Below are 19344 nucleotides of genomic sequence, written 5' to 3'. Positions count from 1 at the left end.
AAAATATTTACATACAATGTTTACATTTATCTGCTGGTAAAAGTGTAAATCCATGACTTTTTATACTCCCGGGTATCTTAATCCAGAATACGTCATATTTCATTAGTCAATTTAATTTTTGTAATAATAATATGAACCTGCATACTAACTAATATTGTCAAGTGAAGTAAAAAGTTGCATATTTTCTTCCAAATCATATTATGAAGGAGCATAAAAATACATGTACATCTAACTGTACTTAAAAACAGTACTTGAGTAGATGTACTAAGTTACTTTCCAGCACTGAAACATACATATTATACACTTTTATTCTTCATACTTCTGTCAACACTAGAGGCTGGCTGAAGAGGAGGAGGAGGAGGAGGAAGAGGCTGGTGCTATACCGAGTGCTGATTGGCTGTTGCCATACCAACGAGGGAGGGCCTGGAGTGGGAGGAGTCACAGTCTGTTTATAAAGCCCTCATGAGCAGCAGTTCTCCTCTCTTGAGCTGTCTACACTGCATCTCTGTTTGTTTACTCTGTTATCTGGAGCTCAGAGGGACGTTTGAAGGGTGATCTGTCAGAAGGATTGTGCTCCATTTTCTCCGTCTTCCTGCCATCCCAGGGACACAACTGCCTGTGGATTTCTATCTGAGTGTGGGTGACACCTCTGAAGGTGGAGAGGCAGGAGTCTGCTACGCTCCCAAACCCTCCTGTGAGTGTGTGTGGATGACCTGTGCTCTAATGTGAGTATATCTGCTGCAGACACACACACTTTTTCATAGAGCTTGGGTCAGGGGAGACACACACACACGGGGATATGTTGCCGATTTGAGGCTGAACTAGTGCTTTTGTTATTGTTTGTACAATAAGGATTCCTTGTTATCTTATTGGTCATCTCAAGTGGTCTTATTGTGCTCCATGGGGGTCTCCGAATTGGTTACTTTGGATGTAAAGCTCTGTCTTGATGTGGAACTTAAATGTCTAAGTTTATAATGACTTAGAAAATGTAAAACTGATGTAAGTTTTATAACAGGATTGCCTGGAAGCATATATTGTTCCTTTATGAAAAACTACTGGCTATGGTTGTTAAATGACAAAAATATACTATATGCAGAAGTAACACTTATAACTACAGTCATGCAATACAGGAAATACAACATAATAGATATGTGTTAATTTGTCATGTGTCTACCACTGCCATAAGAACATCTACGCAGTCACCCAACCACCCTCTGCTCTCTGATGAGACTCATGCATGTAAACTGACCCTGGAACAGTAGTAATGTAAGGTAAGAGAGCCAGTTAAACATACAGAGGTCTGTCCATAGCCACTGTACACACAGCACTGTTTACCTACAGTATAAGGCTCTGCAGGTGGAATGGTGTGTGTGTGTGTGTGTGTGTGTGTGTGTGTGTGTGTGTGTGTGTGTGTGTGTGTGTGTGTGTGTGTGTGTGTGTGTGTGTGTGTGTGTGTGTGTGTGTGTGTGTGTGTGTGTGTGTGTGTGTGTGTGTGTGTGTGTGTGTGTGTGTGTGTGTGTGTGTGTGTGTGTGTGGGTGTGTGGTGTGTGTGTGTGTGTGTGTGTGTGGTGTGTGTGTGTGTGTGTGTGTGTGTGTGGTGTGTGTGTGTGTGTGTGTGTGTGTGTGTGTGTGTGTGTGTGTGTGTGTGTGTGTGTGTGTGTGTGTGTGTGTGTGTGTGTGTGTGTGTGTGTGTGTGTGTGTGTGGTGTGTGTGTGTGTGTGTGTGTGTGTGTGTGTGTGTGTGTGTGTGTGTGTGTGTGTGTGTGTGTGTGTGTGTGTGTGTGTGTGTGTGTGTGTGTGTGTGTGTGTGTGTGTGCCCGGTTTCCTTATCATTGTCACGCATTATTGAATAGTGCAGACTTCAACCTGTTAGTGAGAAGTTAATGGTATGTGGAGAGTGTTGAAAACACCCAGAAATCTGAACTTACTGTATGTGTTCATTGTAATAGTTTTGTTTAATTACTATAAACATGGTCTGCAATGGCTTCTTTGTTTACTTCCAGAACATAATCATAATTCAAATTAAATACAGGACACTTAGTTTTAGACCTCATTTGTATTGACTTTATCATTGATACAAAATGATCGTACTGTGCCAAACATAGCCATTGTGTTACTTTAAAAGCTTCAATATGCATTATTAGAGATATTGTGTTTCTTTCTTTATGTCACACCATTTTAATCCAAATGTACTTTCATCTTAATGCAGCTCTGACTACAGATGGATATTGGTACTACTGAAAAACCCCAGCACCTTACCATAGTCAAAAAACAATAACAAGCTTTGGATGAAATGCATTGACTTTATGATTAATACTAAAAGATTGTACTGTGCCAAACATAGCCATCATGTTACTGAACATACTGCCAGCTTTAAGGCTTCTTTTGGATTTTCAAATATGATATTATTTCCAGTTCTCCTTTTGCCACTAGCAGAGGCCCATGTATCACCTCACATGATGATACTAAAATTACCTGTTGATCGTTTGCGGACAGTTGATACTGTAATTGTCCAAAGTAGCAATCTTTTGTCTTACCCTGCTGCAGCTGAGCTCAATGATACTGTTTACATAAGCAGCTTATTATTGAGTCCATGATTCACCACTCAGCCATGATAATGTGAAAATAGACCCTACCATGTTAAACAATAGCTCTGGCACCAGCACCAAACCCGGTCACAGAGGAACAAACACGTTCAAATATTTGGTCAAACACAGCAAATGGAGAGCAGTTCTTTGGCAGCAGAGAGTCTACAGGCAAGCGAGGAAAAAGGTTAAATCTTTCACTTCAGCGAGCAATTTTTGTCAAAATAAATCCATCATCTGCACAACCTGAGACTCCATCGGTCCTAAGCACGCATTTAAATAGGGTTAGGAGGGTTACTTTAGAAATGTAATCCGTTACGAATACTGCTGTAGTTACCTGTAAAGAAATTAAATCAGTAACCTAATCTGAGTATCTCAATATAAAAGTAATGTAACCTTATTACTTTGGGTTGCTTTTGGATTATCTCTATAGAAAATAAATATCAATAAGATGTTTTTTGTATTATTTAAGATAACAGAAAAATGTGACCTTAGAAAAGAAGAAACCAAGATATGTATGATCAAAAATGATTTTATTGATAGTAAAACCTGCCTTTCATTCATCATATTCGGGCAGTAGCTTATACACCAACACATACTACAGTTTAAAAAAGCAGAAATTAAATCTGAGCTGACAGAAAATGCTCCGTTTTAGTTTAATACACACAGTTAAGCTCACACACACTATGTTATGAACATATAGGTTCACCTGCTGAATTAGAAACAGAACAAATGAAGCAACGAAAGCAAAAATCAGATTCAGGCAGTAGAAGTATCGATTCACAATTAAAGTATTAGCCTTCAGAAAAGTACAGCTCACAGAGAAGAGATAAAACTGTAAAGGAATACATTTATCTTACTGCAAATCTTACCTCACTGCTGTCATGTTGTTGTATGAAGAGTGAACTGTGTGGGCAGTGAGCTATGTGCAGGGCCATTTCGAGATGACGGCATGCGAAATTGCAAGAAGCACCAAGAACATGATGTTCCAGTGAGTTCTTGTCACTTTTTATCTCTACTTTTTTAACTGGCTAAATCATCATCGTGTTGCCTTTTTTTATTGGGCAGATCTTTTACAAAGGCCAGTGTAAAGTTAAATAAACTGGATACATCGTAAAGTGAGATTGAGTAATGTACACAGTGATAAAGAAGCATGTGTTCAAAACAACACTGGCACACATTCATAATTTTCCTTGTAAAAACACGTGTTACAGTTAATGTTAATCGTCAACTCTCAATGTGTGCCTTCAAACATTTGCAAATCCGATACTTAATGAGGCAGTTTTACCATACAGGTTTTGATGTGTCCTTGTGCTAGTATCAGTTTGTATCATCTTATTAAAAGTTAATTAGTTGCTCTAGGTTTACCCTAACCCATCTTTCGTGCATTACAACGTCCAACACAACGAGTGATTAGTGCGAAAGCCACTGAATTGATGAACCTGTTTAGATTGGAAAGGATGGGTAAAGTAAACAATTAGTTAAGTTTGGGCAATAATAATCATTGATAATGTTCAGGAAAGATTGTGATTTGGGTTAAATTAGTTAAATAACTCAAACACTTCTGGTTTCCAGAATATAAGCAGCAATCTCTTGGTATGAAGCCATTTGTTTTTGGACCCTCTTCACTTCCTACATGTTTGTTACTCTTTATACAATGTCACCTGTTTCCTGAAAACGAAGGATATTTATGAACTGATTACATGAATTTATGAAATTAAGTGTTTTATTTTTGTAGGTATAACTACAAGCAGTATAAGAGTAAAGCCTGACTTGTTAGGGTTAGGGTTACCTTTTAGACATAACAACTGTTGATCAGGGGAAAAGCGTGACAATTTCACACATAAACAAAATATTATAAGGAATAACAATTGGTACTTTCAATATTTTATTTCACATCGTCGTGTTCTGGCGCAACCAGGACACGGTTGGATGCTGTCTTTGTGTTTGAGCCGCTGCCAGGGTCCTATTGAATTACTCAAAAAAGATCTAAAGGACCTAAAGTGTTGCCGGGCATGCTCTCCTCACTCACATCCAATACGCTTCAAAAGCTCTTCACAGGTGGGCGGGCGACGCATTCACAGCCGAGCTATCCAGCTAAATTAAAATGTCCGCCATATCTGCCAAAGCTTTATAAAGAATTATGTTCTTTTATCAGGACAAAACATTATGTGACAGGAACGTTTGGAGAGAAGCTGTTTGAAGGGTTTGATGTCCATGTGTGTTCTTTTAAACATTGCAATGTGTTTTAGGCGCTTTGTGTAATTGCAGTCCTCTTTCCTCCCTAGTCCATGTGTGTTCTTTTAGACATTGCAATGTGTTTTAGGCGCTTTGTGTAATTGCAGTCCTCTTTCCTCCCTAGTCTCTAGTCTCCTGCTGCAGCTGCGGCTGCTTATTAGATGTTGGCTCACACACTGACACAGGCAGCAGCACCTTGGGAAATATATAATGTGTTGTGTGAGAGTGTGTGAGCTGAGCCGTGAGTCACTGAGCTGCTCCTGTCAGAAGCAAGACCACAAGCCAAAACCTGAGGGAGTGCAACTCATCAGAATAAACACATAATGTGATGTAGTCCAATCTGACAGATGGAAAGGTCTGAATTTCTAAACCTTGTTCCAGACATTAAATTGCAAAGAAGGATTTGTGTCGCTCCGTTAAGTTAGACTTAACTAATTGGAATTTTCTCCAATGATCGTTGTGGTTTGTCTAGTCTGCCAAGTCATTAACTATAGTAATTCTGAATGTTTATCATTTGAAGGAAATAGTGATGACATATTTGTGTATGCCGAGGGTTAGCATCTTAGGCGAGGCTTTCGATAAAAAGCAATGAGATTTTTCATTGGATTTTTTGGGTATATTGCAGAAAATAGGATCTTTGGCAAACATACATTTATGTTACTTACACGTGTTTTTCAGCAGGATAACCTTTTTGAAGCGTAAATACAATCAGCTGAAGTAAAAAGCTAAAGTTAGGCTGAAAACAAACTACAGCACGGTAGCATTTCACATCACCACCGCTAAGCTAACGGCGGCTAATGTGTGATGACGTTTAGTCTCATTTAGCAAATTCTTAGCAACCAACGTTTTATGACACATAAAAGCTTAGGACAATCACCATTGGGCCGATGTATTTAATGTCGTAGAACAAAACTTTAAAATCTCTTCAGCTCGTGTTAACCACAGACCTTATTTCAGGCGTCTAAACCCCAATCATGTAGAAAAAGTGTTAAAAAGCAAAGTCTTTTGGGGGTTTTAGGACTTATTCCTGCACCACTCCATAGCAAGGCAAGGTTTTGGCAAGAATCTGTCAACAACATACCTATAATGCCACAGATTAATGTGACCTCTCTTTAGAAAACTGTTAGTAAAGTAGACTTTGAATGCAAACAGTATCTGCATTATCTGGTACAAAGTGCTGCTTTTTTGCATCTGAGCCGTTGTTTTTTCAAGGTAAATTGCATCGTTTCAGGCAGGAATGTTTCCTTCTTATTTTATCATGTTAGCCAGTGCATCACAAAATGTTGGCATGACAGCAATCTGGGGCATTTCTGATTCAGTACTTGATGTTTTGGATTGTGATGAATGTATGAATCAAGTCCAAGCCTAACCTTGAGGGGGAAAGATACATGAATGCCATTAAAGCTCTGTTGTGGTTGCAGCAACACATACTGTATCAGTGAGCAGGGAGAGATATTTTCAAGATTCATCCTTCAACAAACACATACTTTTCCAGCATCAAGTGTCTATGAGGGTGGAAGTGGAAGTGGAATAACATGTGTACTTGTTGCTGGTCAAAAAGCTGCAGGCTCAACTTCATATTTTTCTTGCTATCAGCAGGAAGTTTGCCCTTTTGGCCTCCTTCAAGTAATGTCATGCTTTGAGTCACAGACCTTCATTAGACTGAGTCTGTCTGGGGCTGATAGCCGTCTGTGGCGCTTCCAAAAAAATAAATAAGGGGGCTGTCTATAAAGAGAGAGAGACGAGACATTGTCTGGATGAGTAAACCAAATCTTCTGTCTATTATCTGCGTTTTTAAGACACCAGAACACCAGAGGCTGAGAAAGCAACAAGTTTCACTCAAATGTTAGACGTTTGTGCCTTTTTAAATGTATCAACATAGTAGACTAATACAAATTCCTACTGTATAGACATGCAGCAAATACAAAGGTGAACATATTCATGTGGGAACACCAACAAAATATGAATCCACCTGTCAGGCCAGTTTCTATTTATACTCTATTTATAAATGTGTGTGTGGTATGTTTCCCTGCCCTTAAGAAAGATGTCAATCTCTCTTATTGTCAGCCATAATAAATATTGCTGCTCATGCTGCAAATACCTCTGTCCTTTCGCCCTGTACTGTCTAAATATACATATTACAGGGCCACACACAATATTAAGATTTTGTCCTATTAATTATGTAAATTGAGATTAATTTAAATGTGTAGGCCTTTGGTGAGAATGCCAGTCATCGTGTGCTTAGTGGGCGAGCAGGTTTATCACTTTGTCCTGAAGATATGTAGATTTAATCACATAGAGGCATTGCTTAAACTGGTTTTCATGATCTTATCACAACCTGCTTCAAATCACAAGCCACACCAAAAAGATGCACACATGCCTCTAAAAGCCGCAATGCAGAGCTGTGTTTGGTCTGAATGCCAACTTGTGCGTAGTCCCCCCTTAGAGTGGGTTGTTTTAAGACATTTTTCCATTACTTATGGCCTTTCTGCCACATGAAAAACGTACTGGAAATGGACCTTTACAACAGTCCTTTCAGGGCAAAGATTTCAAGAAACCGTGTACAGTGTTGACGTGCGGACGGGGAAATCACTGTGGTGTTGCGAGTCAAAACTGTTTGGCTTGTAACGCCAGATTGTGTGACTAATCTCTTCTTTTTGTCACTTGTATGGGGGAAATTGGTGACTTCAGTGAAAATAATGTTGGACGTGGCCAAAAAAACATTACAAAAAGGACATTTACATTAATGAACAGCTACTCTTCAACCATAACCAAGAACAGAGAGTCAGGATATGTAACATAGGTCAAAGCTACAACCCTCCTACGATACCACCAGGAATGTCTGCAGTTTTTTGGACACTTTCCATGTGTGTGTTTGGCCCAATCTGCTCATGGCCTTGACATCATTTCATTTCTTTTTTTTATGAGGATCGAGCATTTTGTTTTGCTTTTGTAGACAAGATATATTATGAGAACAAAGAAGTATGTTGAAAGAACATACATAACATGCATCTGTTTGCAACTCACATATATCATATATATCAATATTCCAATTACTGTATACTATTCTGCACAGCTGTTTCTATTATATTCTATTTTATTGTATTTACTTGTACTATTTTATCTGTTTTATTTTTGTTGCACTGTTGGAGGAGCCTGTGACCTAAGCTTTTCATCATATCTACACTGTAGCTATGCACGTATTGAACCTTGAACCTTGAACCTTGTAAAACTTGAGACCTTTTCTTACTGAATATATGTACAAAGTCTTGTGATTCTGTCAACAACAGTACCATCACGCCATGTGTGGCCTGTTGCACAAACCATGATGGCCTGTTACACAATAGGCCAGTCTGATGTTGACCCCAGCAATGTTGTTATTCACTTACAGCCACTGGACACAGTTGTCCTCTGTTCACATGGGGGCAGGGGGTGACATGTAGACAGAGACCAAGACACAGGGTTTTATTGTTACTGTCAACACTGTTGTCATTTTTCTGCTTGTGACAGCTTCAATGTGGATACCTTCGTACTATTATTCAACCACTCTGTAAACTAAATGTTGAGGAGTTGGGTGAGGAGCCAAGGACATTGAGAGATAACGATGGATTAAGATATTTTATGGGAAACATCTATATAAGACAATTGTCAACTATGTTTTTTGTTGATCTAAATGAAAAAGAACCTTGGAAAAACTACAGAAGAAAGAGAAAGATTCTTACTTATTCCTTGAAATAAGAGTAGCAATATTTTTACAAATTACAAAGACTTGGTTAAGAGATGCTGACTTAGTAGATACACAATGAAAGAAGCTGGTAAATTAAATATATTTGGAATTAAAAACATGAGAAATAGAAAGTGAGAAGTGAGATATAAAAAACTAAACATTATTAATGATTCTCTGGTTAAATATGACAATTTGTAATGAATAATGAATGTATACAAATGTGATCATGTATCCATTACCTAATAATTATTACACAGCTTAGTTGAATACTCGATTCTGATTGGTCAATTTGGACATTCCAGAGGTCTGTTATTTTTTTTCTAACAGACCTCTGGACTATGTGCAGTCGTATCAATCCGCAGAAAGAAGTCCGGTTAATTTAACGTCAGCTGTGGACAACAAACAATACAGTGGAATACTTTTTGGAATATTATTTTTTATATTTGTGGTTAGTAGAAAACTTTAAATTCATGATGTAATAAGCGTTGGATTGTGATCACCCTGTCTGTTTCCCTTTTTCATTAATGACCACTTTAACCCCTACCAATATACACAAAATGATTGTTTACCATGTTTTTCTATCACTTTTTCTGATTCGTGGATTGTTATTTTCATTTTGTACGTATTGCAGATTTGACTGTATCTAATTTTGTCATGTAGGCCCAGTAACCATATCATTTCTTAAAGTTCAACCAAAAAAAAGCAGAGAAGTGTTGAGTGGGAGCTTTACAGTATAACAGAGCAAATCAGGAAGAGATTGTTGTCTGGTGGGGCCCGTCTCCAAGAAAATATGGGATGGAAAGAAACAAACGGTCGTCTTTATGTCAGCTAAAGCCCTCACAGAGAGAAGAGAAGCAAAATGTGACATCATATTTCTGACTAGTTGCTTTGTGTGAGGTATCATAAAGATGTCAAGCAAGACTTTACTGGATTTATCATTATGGATGGACTCAACAAATGCTTTTCTTCACAGCCTTGCACAGAGAGATGTCTGGCAGAATCGATTATCACTGTCGTACAATGGGGAGAAAACTCTCTGGGTTTCTTTTATCTCTTAAACCATCTGCTTTGTTGCAGACCTGACCTCTCCTTTGAAGAATAGATAGATAGATAGATAGATAGATAGATAGATAGATAGATAGATAGATAGATAGATAGATAGATAGATAGACAGATAGATAGACAGATAGATAGATAGACAGATAGATAGATAGATAGATAGATAGACAGATAGATAGATAGATAGATAGATAGACAGATAGATAGATAGATAGATAGACAGATAGATAGATAGATAGATAGATAGACAGACAGACAGACAGATAGATAGACAGACAGACAGACAGACAGATAGATAGACAGATAGATAGATAGATAGACAGACAGACAGACAGACAGATAGATAGATAGATAGATAGATAGACAGATAGATAGACAGATAGATAGATAGATAGATAGATAGATAGACAGATAGATAGATATATAGACAGATAAGTACTTTATTGATCCCGATTTGGGAAATGTTTGCGTTGCAGCAGCATAAAAAACACAATGCAATGTACATAAGAGAAACTAAGACACAGAAATAAACAGTCCAATATATTTTTGAAATAAAATAGCATTAAAAAGTTAAAAATAATAATACAAAATATATATACATGTGGAAAATATACATGTGGAAATACAAATAATAGTCTAATATCACACCAAGTTTGTTAATTTTAGCCTGTTTTGTTCTTGTTTACCCATGTGTTTGTGAGTTATCAGGTAGTGTGGTCGTCTTTCAATCTGAAGGTTGCTGGTTCGATCCCAGCCCCTTGCTGTCAACATGTCGATGTGTCCTTGTGCGCGTTACAACTAAACTCCAAGTTGCTGCTGATGGCCAACGGTGTGTGAATGTCTGTGGATGTTGGCATACTTGATCAAATGGCACATTGTGCTTTGAGGGGTCGTAAAGACTGCAGCGCTATAAGATAAGATGAGATGGACTTTTATTGAGCCGTGTAGGGAGCTTCAGGATATATAAATATACTGTATGAATAAATACAGTTAATTTACCATGTGAAATGTTTCATATTTAGTTTATAGTCCATGCTAACATCAAGTTACTTATGTTTGGTCATGTTTCGTGTGAAGTTACAGTCACTCATGTCTAGTCTAGTCACGGCACTTCCTGTTTTATTTTGTACTTCATGTAAAGTCGTATTTCCAAACAGAGAAACATATTGCATGCAATTGTTCTGTTTTCTGTACAGATCTTTCTCTGCATGAGCTGATTCGGGCTTCATTTTCTCAATTGGAGTATGCAGAAATATGTGTGCATTTGGTGATGGGACATTCCCATTGAACCACACACAGTATGATGATTTCAGAAGAGCATTTTCCAACGTTTTACATTTAAAAGCTTCAATAACCTGCCGGTATTTAACATACATGTACACACCCCTTACCTCTTGCCAATGTGTGTTTTACTGCCACTGTGATTGTCTGTCCCATCCTCGATTGTTGCCACCTGTGTCCCATTAACTGTTCTTCAAATAGTCCTAGGCTTTCATTGTCCTCTACCAGTGTGTCTTGTTTCATGCCATGCCAAAACTTTGTTTGTACCAAGAGTCATGCTTATTCGGTCTTGTACTTTTTCCCTTTGCCAAGTTTTTCCTCTTAAAGGGTGATTTTTGCTCTACTTTGTTTCTTACATTTCATACAGACTTTTGTTTTTGTACTTTTGTGTCGAGTCGTTGCATTTGAGTCCCAGTCTTTGCGTCACATCTGTAACAATGACGTTCACTGCAGCCTGTTCCAAACCAACTCCTCAGACCCTTCTTAGTCAGATAATGTTGTTTATCGCAATAATAAGAGCCTTCAAGCTTTGTTTTTAAGGTGATAATCTCAAGATGATCTGGCCTACACAAAGCGCTGTGTATTATGGTTTTGTGAGTCTTTAGTTTGAATGACCTCTCCTGCACCAAGGTCTGAAATGATGGCGTTCAGAGGACTAATGACAGTGTTTAATGTGAAGGGTGTTGCTTGTAGTGCAGTTTATCTCAGCTGCAGAGAGCCTTTAAGCAGCTTTTAAGTAATGTTATGAACTTTGCTCTAAAACCCTTGTTAACAGCAGCAACAGATAACAAAGTGGAACATTTAGCAGGTGATTATCTTTCTCAGGAGTGGGTGTAGAGCTAAAGGTAGAATGAACACTGGACTTCAATTCATCAGTAGGCCAGACACATACTTATAAAAACTAATAATGTTTAGACGTTTAAATTAATCGCAAGTTTCGTCCTATCAACAAATATAATAACAAATATTTTAAAAGTATTACATGGTGTTTTCTGACAGAGGAAAACTAATGTTAATGTTTACCAAGGCTGACGTTACATTTCCCGGACTTCTTTCAGCGGATTGATATGACTTCACATAGTCCCTTGATCAGAGTGTCCTTAGCAACGGTCTGTTCTCCTTAGCAACAGTCTGCTAGCGAAAAAGAGCAGACCTCAGAATGATTGAAATTGACCAATCAGTAGCGTAATAATATGCAGTAGATTTCACCAAACACTTAAACTGGTACAAACACTTGTATAACCTACATTATAGTGTGTGTTGGAGCCATGTTTTTAATATGTTCTTCTATATGTGTTTGTATATTGAGTATTATGAGTTTGTCTCAGGTGGATGTGCTGTTTATCAGAAGAGGGACAGAGTTCAGTCAGCAGAACATGTAGCTGTCATGTGTCGCACACTGAGCCTTTTGTTTGTTTTGGATGCAAGTTATTACTGGCATGAACTAAAAGTGCATGTGTGCATTACAGATTAAACAAACCAGCCTTCAAACAATGATCCTCTCTTACCACACCGGCCTCTGTGAAGCTGAACTGTCGCCACCATTAATCTACAGTCAGGAAAATGTGTTTGAATGTGTGTCATTGTGTGCGCACAGTTGTACAAGTTGAAGTGTATTTTAGGTCCATATGAACAACTGGAGCACACAGTAATGTAACCCCAGGCCTAAGGTCAGTTTTAGTGCATATGACCCATCACACACACAGACAGATGTGTGCATGTGCTTCTCTGCAGCTCTGTCTTGAATACACACTCTGTCTAACAGCATGGGGAAACACAGACGAATGAGAAATGAAAAGGTTATGTGTTCTCAGATGAGTGCTCATATATGTGGAAGGAGTTTAAAGCAGATCTTATTTGAAGACTGAACATCTGTTTTAAGCCAATATGGACATTACAGTGCTCATGACTCATTAATCAATATCAGAATTCCTGTTTTTGACCCACAGAGGGGAAATGGACATTGTTACAGCAAAAGCAGAGATAGAGGCAAGAAATTAAACACTATTGGATAAATGGCATGCACATATATCATGCAGAGTATCTATTAAATAGATTAGGTGTATTTTGTAGAATGCAGTGTGGTAAAAGTTAGATAACAGAGGTAAAAATGATTAGAGTTACTTAAAGATTGTTGTTACAGTATTTCAACATTTCAAACTAAGAAGGCAGCAAGTAGGGTACATATTGCACAACAGTTGTGTGGTAGTCGTAGACTTTGTTTTGTTTTAGTTTTTTACAATATTGCCAATGGTGTAATTACACAACAGTGGTGTCTGATGTAGATGTCACCAAACACTTGTGTTGTGTTGCTGTTGTGCTAGTTTTGCAGTTCATCCCCACCATAAGCGTATTTTCGTCGTCTCCATCGTGTTCTCCATCATGTTGGATTTGGAAATAGCAGAATGCACACTCTCTGCACCCCACCTTTCTTCCTCTCTGTTTCATTCAGTTTCTCCCAGCTTCTCTCCTGACCCTCCCAGAGATCCACAGCTTGTGTTGGCAGCCGTCCTGCTGTCAGGAGCAGGAAGATATCCGCTTTCTCTGGAGAATAACAGTGGTCAGATGGAGCTGTGCTATCACTGTTAGCGTGGGTAATGGTCTGTCCTCACACAGTGCCAAAGCTCCTTTTTTCTTAAATAGCTTCATTCATTCCATTTCTGGACAGAAGGAAAAAACTGAAAGGGAGTCCGCCTGAGGTTTTATATCTGAGCATGTGGAAAGTCATCAGCCATCATGAGTCATTCAGGCTTGGGGAGAAAAAGATTACAGAATAACGTTATCAGGATACAAAAAAAGATAACTGTATCTCTGACAGTTGACCCTCCCAACTTTGGTCACAGTTTATCTCCATGCCTGTGTTTGTTGTTGTTGTTGTTGAATGTGTGTCATGTGTTGCTGGTGAACGCTGACCCGTATAAAACGATGAAACCCATTTCAACAAACAACCTAATATTTCCATCAGCTGGCCCCATTTCTAAACTAACACACCTGAGGGGAATTGTGTATGTTCATTTAGTCAGACATGAGTAACTGACATATGGCTTTTTGATGAAACACTCCTCAACCCTTCAGAGGAAACTGAACTGCTTCAGTGGATTTGCTCACTTGGCCATAAGGTGGATATTCTGTTAGAAATAGGCCAGCTCATTGCAAAAGATCTGCAAGTAAAACAGTATTTACATGAAGTTATCTAACATTGTTGGATTTCTGCAATATATATACGGTTTCCCCTATTACACTGTTTTTCATCAATATATAATAGGTCTCAGATATATACAAAACATGTCTCTGAAGTGTTTGGCTCCAAACACCAAACAGATCATTGCAGCATCCCATAATCCCCTCTGTTTCAGCCCTGTTTCAAAAGTGCTGATTCTCTGTCTGTTACTTTAGATGAAAATAAGGAGCCCCTCCCCACGCCCCTCTGAGAGATATTTGGTTCTCTATGGTGCTCTAGGAGGAGATTCAGGTGATAAGGAGGGGGGTGGGGTGTGTGTTACCTTGGTTGGTGATTGGCTAATGGTTACCAAGCCAAAAAATCGCTATGACATCACAAAGTGTCCAAAATCTGATCAGCTCATTTTCAGACAGGTTTTTATATAAATGGATCAGGACCAAAAGAGTTCCTGAAACTTTCCGAATCTCTTTACACAGAGGGGACACATGTTGATGTAGAAAAGACATGAACAAGTGGATGTTGCATCATAGGTGACCTCTAACATAGTAAGCTGTTTCTGGCATTAGTCACCTGATCTTCCCAGGAAATAAATATATCCTCGACAAAGGCTTCAGGCAAAATAATAACGCTGTGAAATAATGATTACATTTAGTCCAATCTACTCAAACTAACCAGTCTTCCAAATGAAGTCAGTATCAACAGATGAGCCGTTTTAAATAGTATTCTCGATCTGGCAGTTTTTGGCCTTGTTGCACTTGTCAACAATCTCATAATTCAGCCCTGGGAGTCTGTTCAATGTCACATTTGACTTTGAAGGGTTGTCATCTGAAGTTACATCCTAACAACAATATGAAACCGCAAACCAATGAGAGGATGACAGCAGCTGAGAGAAACATGAATTAAAAACAAAAGAGATCTTGGTACTGAAACATCAAAAGGTGTGTTTTTGTTCACTAAAAGATGCACTTGTGAGATTGAGCGTCTGACAGTACCACAAAACCTTAGAAAAACGACCTTCCTTTGACAGTAACTCTTGGAATAATGCCAAATCCTGACTCTGAAATTGAACACTTATCCAACTAGAGGAGTCAGTCTACGTCAGATAAATTAGAAAACTTGCATATTCCACAAAATACACATTGTAATAAAGATGTGTTCACTCTTGAGCCAAGCAAAGTGAATAAAGAGAGACTCCAATCAGAGGGTTGGATGTTGAGAATTGTTGAATCCTATTTCAAACACCAGAGAAGAGAAAGCAAGTGAGGACAAGGTTAGTGTAAAAACACACTTTCTCTCCAAGGTGAGACTCTGCAAATGGAAAACATGTTGCATGCCCACTTGTGGCTGTCTGAACACATTCCTCAAAGGGAACAACAGACTTTAGGATAACGTAATCAGCGTACAAAAACTGTATTCCCTTACAGTTACATACAAAAATATGTGTTCAGATTACTGTTACATTTCTAAAAATGCTAGATTACTGGCAGGAGTGTTTCTAAAAAAACTAAGAAGAGCAGATAGTGTTTGTTGTAAAAGGATCAGATGTTATCTCTTCTCTGTGAGCTGTTCTGTTCTGTAGGATAATACTTTAAGAGTGAATATATACTTCTACTGCCTGAATCTGCTTCATGGTTTTCACTTTCTTTGCTTCATTTGTTCTGTTTTTAATTCAGCAGGTGAACCTATATGTTCATAAAATAATGTGTGTGAGCTTATCTGTGTGTATTAAACTAAAACGGAGCATTTTCTGTCAGCTCAGATTTTATTTCAGATTTTTTAAACTGTAGTATGTGCTCATGTGTTTCAGTGATGGTGTATAGGCTACTGCCTGAATATGCTTGATGAAAGGCAGGTTTTCCTATAAATAAAATCTCTGAGCATCTCTGTTTGTACAGCACTCATCCAGGGCTGCAGGGATATTAATATTTACATTTGAAACACGTTACTAAGGCTCTCACTTAGAGAGATGTGAGAGTGAACTTCAAGTAAGCATTGAAGTCAGCCGTTAGTCTCAATCTTTGATGCTCAACTCTCACTGATGGGTTATTTTAGAGCTGTTTTTATTAAGATCCCTTATCACCCACAGTGTGTGCTGTGCAGTGTATTTGTCCTTTGATTATTACCTGGACCAAGGGGATTTCAGACTGGATTGTAGGCAAACACAGAACCCATTGGATTTGCAGTGGATATGAACCAAAGGCGGGTATATGCATTATTGTATACGTCTGTTGGTGATGGTCTATACTCTCTAAGTTTGTGAAGGAAGTTAAAGAGGACATAGTCTGCTCATATCAGTATGTAGTGTCTCTACTGGGACATGTCTCCATGCTTTAATGTTCAAAAAGCTCTTTATTTTTCTCATACTGCCTGTGCTGCAGCACCTCTTTTCACCCTCTGTCTGAAACTAGAGCCCAGTCTGCTCTGATTGGTTAGCTGGCCGGCTCTGTTGTGATTGGTCAACCGCGTAGAGATGTCCCGCCCCTTAGCCTATCATTACATTACATTACATTACATGACATGTCACTTGTTAGATGCTTTTATCCAAAGCGACTTACATACTCAATACTGTGGGCAATCTCCACAGGAGCAATTTGGGGTGAAGTGTCTCAGGGACACAAGGACATGCTGACTGCAGTGGGGTTTGAACCTGTGACCCCCTGTTCCGAACACCAATGCACAACCCACTGCACCACACGCCTATCGTGTACAATGTGTGGGGCGCTAGCCAAAAGAAGTGCGAGTGTTATATAGTGATGTCATGTTAGGAAGTAAAAAAAGGAGTCCAATGGAGTGTGTGGGAGAGAAACTCCCTCGAGACTGAACACAGGGATTTTAGCCTTTGCAGACCATTTACATGCACCAAAACCTATAACAAACTACAGGAAAGGGAAAACCCAAAAAAGTATAATATGGCCTCTTTATAACTGATACAATAACAGGTATTTGACCGGGAGCACTGAACAAATCATACAGTAGAGCATGACATCCGTGAGAAGATGCTGGAGCAGATGAGTAAAGGTCATATCTCAACCCCATCATGTCAATAAACACAGTCCTCCTTCTCTTCAAAAATATCACAACCGAGACACAAGGCGGTCTTTGTTCTGTTGTTTTTCAATGGACATGCTGATTTGCCTTAATGGATCAAATGTCTTTTTCGACCACAGTGTCAGCTAAAGTTTACTTTTGTTTATTTGAACTGTTTTATATGTGAAGTACCCATAGATTTGAGGGTTGAACTTAAAATGTATTCCGTTATAATTACAGAATAGTTTTTTACTTAAAGGTAGGGTAGGTAAGTTTGAGAAACCGGCTCGAGATCGCTAGAATTTGAAAATACACAACCGGAGAAAATCTGCCACTTCCTTACAGAGCCCCTCCTCCAACACACACGAACGCGCACATGACCAATGAGGGCACGAGATAAGTGTGTGCACAGATGGAAGGCTGACAGGCAGGTAGGCCATCCAGTTATTTTAGCCGGGCCGGCTAAAATGATTGGTCATACTTTTTACAGTACTACGGCTTCCACAGATGACATTTTTTATGGATTTTTTGTCAAAGCACTTCAGATATTCATTGCTATCGGGATGTTAAGAGCATTCCATGGAATATAACAAAAAGTGTATCTCGAGCCGGTTTCTCAAACTTACCTACCCCACCTTAAAGCGTATTTTGTAAGACAGAACAATGTGACATTAGAAAAGAAGAAACCAAGATATTTAGGATCAACAATTATTTTATAGATAGTAAAAACCTGCCTTTCATTCAGCATATTCAGGCAGTAGCCTATACACCAACAATGAAACACATGAGCACACACTACAGTCTAAAAAAGCAGAATACAGTTACTTTTTTTGTATCCTGATTACGTAATCAAGTGACATGTAATCCGTTCCTCTTAAATCATTTTTAAAAGCAGATAGCTTCCCTGCTGAGACCGAGGGGAAATGGTTTTCATAAAAACTGCCTGACAAACTGTCAACAGAAGATAAATATCAGCCAACACCTCAACACATCGGCACTTTAGCCAGCCTTAGTGCTATTCTTTCTACACAGTAAGCCTCTTTCCTCCTCCATTGTTAACCCTATAATCGGCTTCATCTGATCGCTTTTTATCAAACCAGTTTCATAGCACTTCATTTGATTTAATTTACTGAACCTAAAGCAACTCTAGAAATATGAAGATGATGGATTACATGTAACAGAAATACATCGGATACAAACGAAGGTAACTGTCTAACCTTACATTTACATTTCAACATCTTGAAATAAAGCTTGATATTTTATAAAGTACAATCTCAAAACACCAAGTGAAACTGTTTTTGAGTGACATGTGTCCATGCTTTAATGTTCAAAAAGCTCTTTATTTTTGTGCTGCAGCACCTCTTTTCACCCTCTGTCTGAAACCAGAGCCCAGTCTGCTCTGATTGGTTAGCTGGCCGGCTCTGTTGTGATTGGTCAACCGCTTAGAGATGTCCCGCCCCTTAGCCTACAATATGTTGGAGCGCTAGCCAACAGAAGTGCGAGTGTTAGATAGTGATGTCACTATGATACAGAAGTAAACAAAGGAGTCCAATGAGGAGTGTGTGGGAGAGAAACTCCTTTGTGACCATTTACATGCACTAAAACCTATATAACGCATTACAGGAAAGGGAAAACCCCCCAAAAAACATAAAAGGCCTTCTCTAATGGCGCATTTCCACTACACGGCCTCGCTCTGCCTCGCTCGGTATGGCTTTGTTAGGACTGGCTCACTTAATGGCGCATTTCCATTACAGTTTAGGAACTGGGGTAGTATCTATAGTAACGCAGTTTAGGCGGAGCCGTGACGTCATCTTCAATGAGAAACACAAAACCAACATCAGCCGTTAGCTGTTAGCCCTCAGAGCTCACAGCTCCTCATATCTGTTCAGAAACTAGACAAAAGTTAAACAAGTACAAACCACAGACTGCCTGTGTCATGGCGAATACAGTCGCTGGTTTATTTATGTCTGTATAGGCCGTTGTTGTGAGTGTGGACAGTTGGAGCATATACTGCGTTAGCTTAGCCGATCTCCATTTAGACAACACGCATTTTAAAAGGTTTTTCGCCTGCCGTCTGTCTGCAGACTTGTCAAAGCATTAATTCATGGTTTTTACTAACCGGTATCAGTATGTTGTTACTTCGGCATCATTTTGAAACGTGCATTACAATTAAATCACGGTCAAATATGTTCATCTTGTTGTAGTTGTAGCCCCCTTGCCAGCGATTCTCTCTCTAGTTTAGCATAC

The 19344-nt window shown here is 38.9% G+C and overlaps 1 protein-coding gene across 2 annotated transcripts in view; it reads left to right on the top strand.

The window, feature by feature from the left end:
• Nucleotides 1-491: 491 nt before the first annotated feature.
• cdk18 (cyclin dependent kinase 18) overlaps nucleotides 492-19344 on the top strand; it is a 50700-nt gene continuing 31847 nt past the window's right edge. The window contains exons 1-2 of one of the 2 annotated variants that reach the window (XM_034121940.1): nucleotides 492-725; nucleotides 1187-1271. The gene's annotated coding sequence lies outside the window, so the exon portion shown is untranslated. The remainder of the gene's footprint in view (nucleotides 726-1186; nucleotides 1272-19344) is intronic. The other variant, XM_034121939.1, reaches the window with a different exon arrangement.

The sequence above is a fragment of the Trematomus bernacchii genome, unplaced genomic scaffold (assembly GCF_902827165.1).
Source record: "Trematomus bernacchii unplaced genomic scaffold, fTreBer1.1, whole genome shotgun sequence".
Lineage (NCBI taxonomy): Eukaryota > Metazoa > Chordata > Actinopteri > Perciformes > Nototheniidae > Trematomus > Trematomus bernacchii.
The sequence above is the reverse complement of the archived record's forward strand: the minus strand, read 5'-3'. Positions and strand labels throughout refer to the sequence as shown.